Raw genomic sequence first — 12489 nt, 5'->3', positions numbered from 1 at the left:
GATCAGGGGGTTTGTGTTGTTGGAAAGCCTTTTTTCCACCACAGAACTCATATCCACATAGGGTGTTATCCTATGTTCTGTACTGGGCTTCTTTCATTCCTCTTTTCACTTGTATGACAAACTCTGTTTTTGCATTCCTTCTTTATTTTAATCTTTATACAAGATTACCATCGTGTATGATCAGTGCCTTAGATTTGCCCAGCTGGAATGTTAAGGGATTAAATCATTCAAATCAATCATTATTTTGCACAAATAAAGCAAGAAAATGCTTCCGTTGCCTTTTAACATGAAACTCATGTCAGAGGTTCAGGTAATTTACAGCTTGGTAGTTCCATTCATGTTTTGAGGCCAAGGCTAGATCAGCAACAAGGTTTTCCGATCAGTACGGTTGTTTTGTTATTGTTAAACAGATAGTTTTAGTTAATGTATACGCTCCTAACATTGATGATCACAAGTTTTTCGAACACCTCTTTGATACTCAGGGACCTCAGTTGCTGGTTAGACCCTGTTTTGGACTGAGCCTCGTTAAAACTGACCTGTCTGAGTAAATCAGCCTTGCACATTCACTATTTCTTCTCTACATACGTTGTTAAGGATATATGGCAAAATCTTGATGTGACTGATAGTGAGTATTCCTTGTTCTCTAATGTGCATCACACCTTTTCTAGGATAGAAATTCTAATTTTAGGATTATATTTTTTTCTTGGATAATTATTTAACTAGTTTGATGAGTGCCTGTGAATACCTTGCCATAGCAATATCAGATCACGCCCCCTTAATGTTGACCCTGTCTACACCTGCCTTACTCAACTTATCAGAATGGAGTTGGCATTTTAATTCAACATTGCTGTCAGATAATACCTTTCTGGAATTTATGAACAACCAATTAACTTATTCTTTTTTCTTTTTTTTTTAGAAACAAACATCTCCCCAAATGTTTACAGCTCTTTAGTTTGGGACTTTATGAAAGCCTACCTCTGAGGACAGATCATTTCATATACAGCTAACATGAAGAGGGAAAAGTTAAAAGAAATTTTGGCTGATAAAATAAAAGATTTGGATCATCAGTATGCACACATTAAGGATCCTGAGGTTTACAGGAAATGTATTGAACTTGAAACTAAATTTGAACTTCTTTCAACTCATATTGCTGAGAGGCAACTTTTAAAAAGTAGGAGCACATTTTTTGTACATGGGAAAAATCCAGCAAACTCTTAGCTAACCAAATAAGGCATCTAAAGCCGTGCCAATGTATAACTGCTATTAACTCGGATGATGGGCTTGTTACTGACCATAACAAAATTAATGACATGTTCAGGGAATACTATCTGAAGATTTATACCTCTGAACCTCCTACCGACTATTCACCAATCATTAATTTTTTCTAAAGGTTTAATGAACTGTCAGATACCCACAGAAGGATGCTGGATGCTTCAATCGCCAAAGAAGTGATTATGGCTGCAATCTTCTCCTTACAGTCACGGAAGTCTCCTGGACCAAATGGCTTTTCGGCGGAATTTTTAAAAATCATTTGCCCCACAGCTCGCACCTTTACTCCATTCAGATTTATCAGAGTCGTTCATACAGGGCACTTTGCCAACTTCCTGGTACCATGCATCTATAACTTGAATTTCTAAAAAGGGGAAGGATCCAGGAGAGTGTGCGTCATACAGGCCAAATTACTCCTGATCGCTGACTTCAAAATTTTAGCTAACATGCCGGCCTATAGGCTGGAAAGGGTCTTGCCAACAGCTTACTACAGTGGTCAATCTTGAACACAACTCTGGTCAGTCGAATTAATTCCATTAAAATGAACATTCTTTCTAAGTTTATATATTTTTATATATTGGTTTAGAGCAGGTATTATCTACTTTAAAGATCTCATTATACACAACAAACAAGCAACATTTGAGCAGATGTCTGCAGAATACGCTCTTCCCAAAACAAACATTTTTAGATACTTGCAACTCAGACATTTCTTGCAATCCCACCTCTCCAGCTTTCCAGGAGCTCCAGATGCTAATTTACTCGATGAGCTCCTTAGTTTGCAACTATCAGGCAAAAGTATCTTCTGCATTTACAATAAAATATGCAGTGCAACTTCAGCTCTCTCCGAGGGCCTCAAATCCACATGGAGAAAAGAGTTGGATCTCTCTATGTCAGATGATGTTTGGGATTGAGTCCTCACTTTGGCAAATTCCACTAGTCTCTGTTGCAGCTGCCTTGCTGACTGTCTGCGGATGCTGCTTCATTTCCCTACCTGAGAAAATTGTTCTAGAACACATGTGTCAAAGTCAAGGCCCGCGGGCCACATCCGGCCCGGCGTACATTTATATCCGGCCCGCGAGATCATTTTATACAGATGTATTATTATTGTTATGCATGGCCCGGCGATATGAGGCGCTAATAATATACAAACTACAGATCCCATAATGCAGCGCTGCAGCCTCCTTGCTGAACCTAGGCTAACGGAGAACATTCCCGTGTAATCAAGTCAAACATCTGTTATTGCAAAGCTAGCGGCTCACAATGGTGGAGAGAAAAGTTGATTCTGAAAGCAGAGCCTTTCAGCGCCAGTGGGTGACTGAATATATGTTTACAGACATGCTGGTAAACCCGTGTGTCTTATTAGTGGAGCTAATGTGGCTGTAATGAAGGAATTTAGTTTAAGACGGCACTACGAGACAAAACGTCAGGATAAGCTGAAAAACCTAAATGCAGAAACTACAGGAAGTAGAAGAGCTAAAGAAGAATCTAACATTTCAGCAGATGTTTTTCACCAGAGCAAAATCACAAAGTGAAGCTGTTGTGAAAGCAAGTTTTATTGTAGCAGGGGAGCCAAATCAGCCCGGTACCACTCTGAAGAGCTGCAGGATGAAGCTGTGCGACGTCTTCCGTCCAGACAAAACGCAGATTTTGGCAAATGTGAGCCTGAGCAGAAATACGATTGCTGATCGGGTTTGTGAGATGGCCACTGATTTAAGAACACAGTTGTGTGAAAGAAGCAAAAACTTCACTGCATGCTCTCTTGCTGTGGATGAAAGTAGACATGATGGACATTGCACAGCTGACCATCTTCATCCGTGGAGAGGAAATATTGAACATTAAATCGATGCACGGGACAACGACAGGAAAAGACATTTTTTAAAACGTATGTCAAAGTGTAACGACATGAAACTGTCCTGGGACAAACTTGTTGGACTTACAACAGATGGAGCGCCGGTGCTGTGCGGTGAAAAAAGCGGACTAGTCAGCAGGATGCGAGTAAAGATGCAGGAGAAATGTACCGGTGAGTTAACAGTATATCACTGCATCACACACCAGGAGAGGCTGTGTGGTAAAGTCCTAAAAATGGAGCATGTAATGATGACCGTAACACAGACCGTACATTTTATCTGAGCTAAAAGTTTAAATCACCGTCAGTTTCAGTCTTTTATGTGGGAAATAGATTCAGAGTTTGCCGACATTCCTTCATACAGAGCTCCGCTGGCTGAGTTGGGATAAAAGTTCTCAATCGAGGTTTTGAGCTCAGCAATGAAACCTGTCAGTTCATGGCATGTACGATGCGGTGAAGGCATTTCAAGCTGTCACAAATGCACCAGTGCAACCTGCCTCACTTTCCCTGTTGCCAAGTAATGTTGAACCAAGTCAGCTGAGCTGCACCTGTGCAGATTCAGATGCAGCTGCAGTGTAATGATGCACTCAGGGAAAGTACGACACTGAATGGCCGCACGGTTTATTAGCTCCACTCCTGCAGCAACGCCCAGCTCCGTCTACATGCGGCTCCAACCTTGTGTTTGCTTTCATTTACTTTTTCTGGGGTTTTTGGCAGCATGTTCATATTTCTAACTTGCATAATTTTGACAGGATATTTAAAGTTGTTTTTTTTTAAGTTTATTTAATCTGGAATTATATTCCTGTCTGTTTTTATTCATATTTATGTTTAAAAAACAATTTTAGTGTGTTCAATAAATGTTTATCTTGTTTGGCCCCCGACCTAAAGTGTGCCTTGAGTTTGACGCCCCTGGCATAGATCATCATGATGTTGTTTATTTTGTTGCTCTTTGTTTCCTTCTGCTTGTTTTCTCTTTTTTCTTTCTCAACAGGTGTTTTTTCTAAAAATAAATAAATAAATAAAATAAAATAAAATAAAAAGAAGTGTTTAATAGAGTTTGGGAGGGAGGGAAGTTGCCACAAAGCTGGAAGGAGGCAGTGATAATATCGATACGTAAACCAGGGAAGGACAAAGCCTGGAAACTACAGACCAGCAGCTTTAACATCCAACGTCTGCAAAATAATGGAGAGAATGATGGTGAGAGCTCATTCCACCAGGGGGATGGCAATCTCATGGGCTCTTTTTAAAGGGGTGCCTGTGGCTGATATTTGTGCGGCAGCTAGTTGGGCATCACCGCACACTTTTGTGCGGTTTTATTGGTTGGACGTTACAGCCCCTTCGGTGGCTCATGCTGTCCTTTCTGCTGGGTCTACCACTCACTAAGGATGTGGTGGTCCGATTCCGGTTCGGTGGCTGCTCTGCGGGGCCTGTATATATGTCCCATACTTATGTGTTGTACCGAGTGAATCGACTGAAAGGGAACGAATAGTTATGTCTATAACTTCTGTTCCCCGAAGGAGAGGAACGAGGTACAACACAAGGTGGCCCCACTGAGCAGTTTGGCTCGGTGAAGAGCGGCTATCGAACTGAGGGATGAATGTGATGACAGCGGCTATATGTGCAGGCGGGGCCGTGCGCGTGTCATCACACGTCATCTGCCTTAAAGGCGTGAATAAAGGTTTCTTCAGCCAGGACACGCGAGGGCGTGATATCCCGTACTTATGTATGTACCTCGTTCCTCTCCTTCAGGGAACAGAAGTTATAGACATAACTATTCGTTCTAACAATATACTTTTCATGTTAGTACAATATACATAATTATCACGTTCTTACAATATTAATATTATATTGTACGAACGTGATATTATATTTTTCAAATGTGAAAGGTATATTACATGAACACTTTTCACGTTCTGTGTTTGTGCGTGTGCAGTGTGAGAGGCTGCGTTGAGGGGCGACAGGATTTCAAACAGGTTTGATTATCATGCGACCAAACGATTGATGATTGGGAGCTGGTCGTGAGGTGGTAACTGCTTTTCGTTACCCCATGTATACTACACGATGCACACACGATTAAGGCAAAACACGGGCCGATCCCCAAATCGGTTGCGCGACTGAAAAATCGTCTCAAAATGGGCCAAAAATTGCACAGTGTATGGCCAGTTTTTGGAGGCTAGCTCCAAACAAACATCTGCAGCTTAGTAGTGTATACAGCACTATTGACCAGACCTAATTCTTTTGAAAACCTTACATCTTTCCACAGGTCTCCACTTCATCAGACATCACCTAGACTCAGAGCTGGATGAGGCCAGCACAGACAGCGGCCTATTCGACGAAGATGATGGATCCATGGTGTCAGGAAAGCCAGAAGCAGGGGAGCTGGAGAGGTACCTTTCATGTCCATTCACTGGAGGTGTGGATCTATTGCATGGCTTTCCTCACATCAAGAAGCTGTTGATCAAAGTCAATACAGCTCTTCCTGCATCTGGAGCTTGTGAAGGACTTCTCAGTCATGCAGGACTCCTGTTCACTGCTGCTGAAGCTTAACCATCACCTCACTGAGTGAAGAAAGGGCACATTTTTGCTAAATATGCAGAAATAGATGCACACTTATACAATTTATGGTAAACTGAGCTGCCTTGTATGTACATATGTTGAAGATGCCTCGTTCTGTTTTCTCTGAGGCTGCTGAGCCATTTGGAGCAAAGATGAATATAAAGTTTACAGCATATCTTGTCACTGGAAATTGTTTGCACTGTTTATTTATATTATTTACTGCAGGTATTGGTGAAAAAAGCTTTATGTTGTCAAAAACTGAAATCTGGAAATTAGAATTGTACCTTATTTTGTTGATGTTTTTACATATATTCCTGTTGAAAATAGTAAAATTTGTATATTTATTTATTTTTGTTTGTCTGGTAACATTTATTTAAAAAATAAATCGGACATTTCAAACAGTTACTCGCTACTTGAGTAGTCTTTTCACCAAGTACTTTTTTACTCTTACTTGAGTAACTTTGTTGACGACTACTTTTCACTTTTACTTGAGTAATAATATTTTAAAGTAATGCTACTCTTACTTGAGTACAATTTTTGGATACTCGACCCACCTCTGACACTAGTGTGTAAGGTAATGCCATCCAGGCTAAGTACAAATAACCTGTTTTATCTGAATTGAGAAGCAGGAAAGTAGAGGTCATATCTACTTTAAGACATTCTTCCGATTTAACAACTTGGTGTGTATTATCTGGGTTCATGGACAGAAAAAGCCAGGGATCATCTGCATAGCAGTGAAAATATATGCTATGCTTTCAAATGATACTGACTAGAGCAGAGGTTCCCAAAGTGTGGGGCCCGCCACCTAGGGGGGCGCAGAGCCATTGCAGGGGGGGGCGCGGTATGAAAAGAAAAAACAAAAAGAACGCTTGGACACTGCTAGCATAACGGACAGGTTTTTGGGGCTCCCACACTAACGCAAAGCAGGAGATGAAGCATCGCTGAATATGTTTCCAAACCAACTTCATTCTAAGCCAAAGACTAGAAAATATAATGAAGCAAATCTTCCCTTTGGCTTCACCTGCACAGGTGCCGAGGTAGGTCTCCCTGCAGGATTGGTTTCCCCTGCGTCGGGCTGTTCAAATCACGGACAAACAGGATCCCACATTCTTGATTTTTAGTTCACAAACACTTGTTGTAATGACTAACTACTCCTGACATGTTGGAGATGTTAGCTCTTTATACAGTAAAGTTGCAGCGGGATACAAATAACATCAGGCTGATCCTGACATGATTTGTTCCCCCGGTTCAAATCACGGACAAACAGGATCCCACAGCTGTTTATGTTTTTGAACCTATTTTGCAGAGGGATTGAAAAATGTATTGATGCAATGTTGAACATTATTACACAGGAAAAAACAACTACAGTAAAATAATCACACCGTGACGCCTCTGCCTTTGTAAATGGAGGGACAGTAACTGCGTATAAAACCTGCAGACAGTCAGATTAACAGTATTTTGTCTCTATCTGCCATTCTGCAATTCATCTCATGTAAACAATAACGTGGCCACAGCGTGACGTGGAAAAAGGCACATACCTTTGATGTTGCGTGACGAACTCTGTATTCCTCGTCCACACGTAAACGCAAAAAAAGGAGTTTTAAAAAATCTCAGTTTTCTGTGATGTGAAACACGTTTACGTGGACGAAAGGTCCAAACACATAGAAACAGCTGCGTTTTTAAAAAACCTGTGTGGGTGTTAACGCAGTGTAAAAGAGTTAGTAGTGTATTTTATTACTACCTGTAATTTATTGCAGATTACTTGTATTTGCTTAATTGTTTACTAAATGTTTGAGATGTGAAATAAACCGCAGTGGAGCAAAATATGGGCGTGTGTGGTTGGAGGATGTGTTGTTTTCGTCAAACAAAGGGGGCCCTAGCAAAAAACGTTTGGGAACCACTGGACTACAGGAAGAGTGTATAATGTAAACAGAATTGGTCCTTACGTGGAATGCTGTGGAACTCCATAATTAACCTTAGTGTGTGTATAGGACTCATTTACATGGACAATTTGGAGTCAATTAGATGTTTTCCTCCAGCGAAAACATGAAAACCACTGCTGTCAAAAAAACAAAAAAAACAAGGCTCGTCTCGCATCTGTGATGATTCCTGAGACTTTTAGGAAAATATTCTGTGGACTTGTGAACTGTGGATAAAAGTTTAACTTTTTGGAAGGTTTAACTCAATTTAGTTCAATTCTAACATAGTGCCAAATCCCAACAACAGTTGCCTCAAGGCGCTTTACATTCCAAGGTAAAGACTGTAAAATAATACAAAGAAAACAAAGAAGATCCAGCCATGACATGACCTCCTATAAACAAGTGTTTTAGTGACAGTGGGATGGAAAAACTCTCTTTTAACAGGAAGAAGCATCCAGCTAGGACAATGTTCCGAAACACACCAGCAAGTCCACCTCTGAATGACTCCAAAATCCAAAATGAAGGTTCTGAAATGGCCTAGTCAAAGACTGACATGCTCTTGCATAACCTTTAACAGGCAGTCATGCTTGAGAACAATTACTTTTTCAAATAGGTCCAACTAGCTTATTTGCTTTTGTGTAATATAATATGAAAGAAAAATTTAAAAAAGAAATCAGCGAGGGGGCAAATAAATGATCATCATACTGTAATACCTTTAGTCCAACAGCTGCAGCTCTGGCTAGATTTTAACCAGACCCTGGCTATTTTCCTAAATGTGCTTTAAACCCAGAAGTTTGTGTCATTTGTGTCTAAGAGTGCAGTTTAGGCAGAGAAGGTTTTGTAGCATCTAATTCTGTAGTATCGAATTTAATCTGATATGTTCCCAGTTTAAATCTAGGTGTAAAATTATTTAAAGAGTGTAGAGGTTGTTGATGACGATATGGGAACCTAAGCGCCAGATTTATTTATTTTCTAATATTTTAATAATAAAATCACAAATTCTTGGCCAAATCTTAGAAAGAAGTGTGATTTGTAAGTCCTTCATCATGAGGATAACATTTCAGGCTCTTTATCATAATAAAAAGCCATAACGATTGCTGTGAAGTTAATGACCTAAAACTGAATATGAGATATATATGTTTCATTCCTCTTTGCAAATTTTCTCACTCAAGCATTTGTAACAACTTATGCATGTTTTGTTGTATGCCATTCTGGTGATCATATGATTTAAAAGTGGGTACACAGAGGACCATGTCAGTCAGGCAGCTGACATGTTGAGAAGTGGGCCTGTACTCTGTCACAGCCACCATTCGAAACCTTGTGCTTTCCTACTGAAGGATGTGTAATTCTGATTTTCCACGATGTCATTCCGTCTTCAGTTTGCTCCTCTGGTGATCAGTTACTTCATTCATTAGTAGGTGCCTGAGCAGCTGTCAAGTACAAACGCTCAAGTAGTTCAATTGGTTTGCAGACACACATGCTGCATGGTGGATCATGGATGCATCAGTGCTAAGAGACCTTGACAAACTGAGTCGCAACCAATTCAGGGCAATAATTAGAGGCAGCTACATTAATGATGTAGAATGTCGCCTTTTGACCTTGCTGCTACAAAATGTAGACATTACTTTAGACACACTGCCTGTCATTACACGATGCTGGTTTCAGGTTTTACTCCCACATGTCACCTTCAGTTCTGATCAAATTGAAACACAGCAGCGGGAACAGTGACCGGATGAGCCATTTGACAGCTGCATTATTGCTTATCACCTGATGAACATATACAGTCAAACCCAGAGTTACTCTGGCAAATTTTATCTTGAAGTTACTTTTATTCAACCAGCAAGTTTTGTTTGTTTTTTTATACAGGAAATGACACAGGCATCTTCCAAAAGATAATAAGACAAGAGGCATCATTGTGTGAATTTCTTTTAGCTTTTATTTACATTTGAGCAAAAAGTGTCATGTCCAAAATTATTCATATTCTCAGTAATCAATAGAAATGCAAAAATTCTCTGGAACATATTCAGGTTCTTCAGGATGTTGCAGCAAGGCTTTTGACTAAATCTTCTCAGTGCTCTCATGTCACACTGCTGCTGGTCCAGTTGTACTGTCTCCCCATTGAATTCATGAATAGTACAGCGCAATTCACTGTCATTTTAAAACAATACATAGAAGAGTATGGCCATTGTGATGGCTGGAGGTTGCATCAGATGATCAAGAACACTTCTCTCAACTCCATCATTCCTCACTGAGAATTTATTTTCCTAACCAACAACTGTCTTCATCTAGAATAAATCAGAAACACAAATCCACTCAAGAGCGGTTAATGAGCACGCTCCTGTCTCTTTTAAGCTTAATGACAAACTTAAACAAAAATAATCCACCAGATGGCGTTTTAACACATCTCTGCGAAAGGACTTCAATCATTTTCAAGAGGGAGTAGACATAGATATAAGCTGTTTTCCAAATGCCTCCCCAACCTTATTCTGGGAAAGCTGTTTTAATGGGCAGGATCATTTTATGCTCATCCTACAAAAGAAGAAAGACACAGAATTTAAAAATATTTTGCAAGAGAAAATAAAATCACTAGAAATAATCTATGCAACCTGAACTTATTCTAAGTGATTTGGGAAAATGAGCTAATGGCACAATTTCTTCTACAGCACCTGAGACATGACAAATGTGAATACAATAATAAATCTCGTAAATATCTGACAAACATGCAAAACGAAGAAAAAACTACATCCCAATAATCAAGGACTCAGCAGGGAAGCCTTGGCCTAATTCTACATATATATATACATATATAGTGTTGTATTTTGTATATGTAGAAGTGATATGTAGTTTTATATGAACTTAAATGCATCTTAAAAGATAAGAGGTATTCAAAGATATTCAAAGATATTGATCAGTACTACATTTCTTCCTACAATAACACAAGCTAGGATGTTAGATAAACCAATCTTTCTAGAACAACTATTTTGCACTCTTAATCAAACGTCAAATAACCGTGTTATTTGACATCAAATATCATGGTTAAATAAATTGGCCTATCTCCCCCCACCACTCCCCCTGCCAGTGGCAGACGCCCTCAGACATCGGTGCGTTGGTGGTTCTTTGTGTCCGGGGATGGGCGTCCCGGTACCCACCGGCTCACTCCTGGTGGTTGCTTATCGGGGCCTGGAGCCTGGGGTTCGCTCGGGCCACTTTGGGGGTGGGGTGCCCTCGGCCTCTCGGCCTGGGGCTCGGTCACTCTGGCACAGCTGGCTGCCGGCGGAGCTCACAGGCACGTCACTGCAACCCCCCCTGGCTTCTGCTCCGCGGCTGCTGAGTGAGCCCCTCATCTGGGACTCTCCTCAGCTCTTTCTGGGACAGTGGCGCGGCTGCCCCTCTGTTGGTCTTCCTTGGTCTCTTGTGTTCTGGGGGCCTCTGGATGTCTGGAGTCTGGATCTCCTCCATACCTGCTTCATGCCCTGGTGGACGGGGCTGTGGCCCCCCCACACCCTCTAGCAGATCATTACATGAAGGAACCTTTTAAAAACAAGTGCATCCATGCTCACAGGTGTACACACGGGTGCTCACACCCACAAACTACACCCTTTTTGGCTCCTACCTCAAAGCACACTGTGTACTGTCGATCTTACGTGCTGCACAATAACGTTTAATATTTAGTATTTACTGTTATATTCACATATATCATTGTGATGTTGTTTATTATGTTGCTCTTTTTTTTCTTCTGCTCGTTTTCTTTTTTCTTTCTCAACAGGTGATCCAGGTGATCAATAGATGGATTTTTTTGTCTGCTTATTTAGTTGGTTTTTTGTTTTTGACCTTTATCCCCGTCCCTCTTGCCCACTGTTTTTCTTTCCCTCTTTCTTTCTCCCCTTTCTTTTCCCCAGTCAAATCTGTCCCGTATTCAGCAAGTGAAAATAAAATAAAATAATAAAAAAAAAAAAATAAAAAAAAATAAAAGCACTGTTTTCCTGTGCTTTCTTTCCTGACCCTAACATTGAAGGTTATAGATTTGTTTTCAGAAGTCTTCACCTATTCAATAAACTGGTCAAAATTGACCAGTTTACCAGTTTGTATGAATGAGGGGGGTGTGGCAGCCATTTCAACAACCTACCACCTCCACACAGGAAACCTGAAATATTTAAGATTCCCCAATATTCACCTAGCTCAGCATGTGCATTTTCAAAAGGAAAGCTCTGCTGCTTAAACCAACTGAAAATTATTAAAACCTTTGGGTCAAACTCTCCATATCACTCTGTAGAAGGCTAGGCAATTATCTTGTATCCTTTCTCAGTATTTCCTAGCACTTCCTGGTTTCAAACCATTAATTTACCATTTGGAAAATTTTATTGAAAAAATAAAATTCTCCTCATAAAACTTCAAATCACCAAAAACCCAAATCTCAAGGAAGTCTAGAAACACCAAACATCATCTAGCTAATCAACTAACTGACTAACTTAACAGCCTTATTAAATGGTTGAGTAACACTCAGTCTGACTCATTCCGGTTGCAAACTGAATAAGTACTATGCCAAGACATACTTTTTTCAGACCTCCCATTTATCAGTCAGATGATTAAGAAACACTGCTCTTTTCACAGCATATCCGTAACATCAGCTCTTGTCAGCATGTTGGGAAACATGACAGATTACCAACTCGACAGCTTCCCTGTCTTCACTCCCAAATTTGGAACGACTCAGACTTCACAATCATTAATAAAACATAAGACTTCACATCTTGGAAAATCAAAGGAGTTGCACATCTTCTACGTGTTATTCAAAATAAAAAATGTATTACTTTTCATAATATAATCCAGATTTTCGGCATGGATGCTTCACAATTTTGTCCTGTTTCCGGATAACAGTTCATTGTAATTTTGTGAGTGTTT

Source organism: Simochromis diagramma, unplaced genomic scaffold, assembly GCF_900408965.1.
Source record: "Simochromis diagramma unplaced genomic scaffold, fSimDia1.1 OVJJ01000630.1, whole genome shotgun sequence".
Classification (NCBI taxonomy): domain Eukaryota; kingdom Metazoa; phylum Chordata; class Actinopteri; order Cichliformes; family Cichlidae; genus Simochromis; species Simochromis diagramma.
This window is presented reverse-complemented; position numbering follows the sequence as displayed.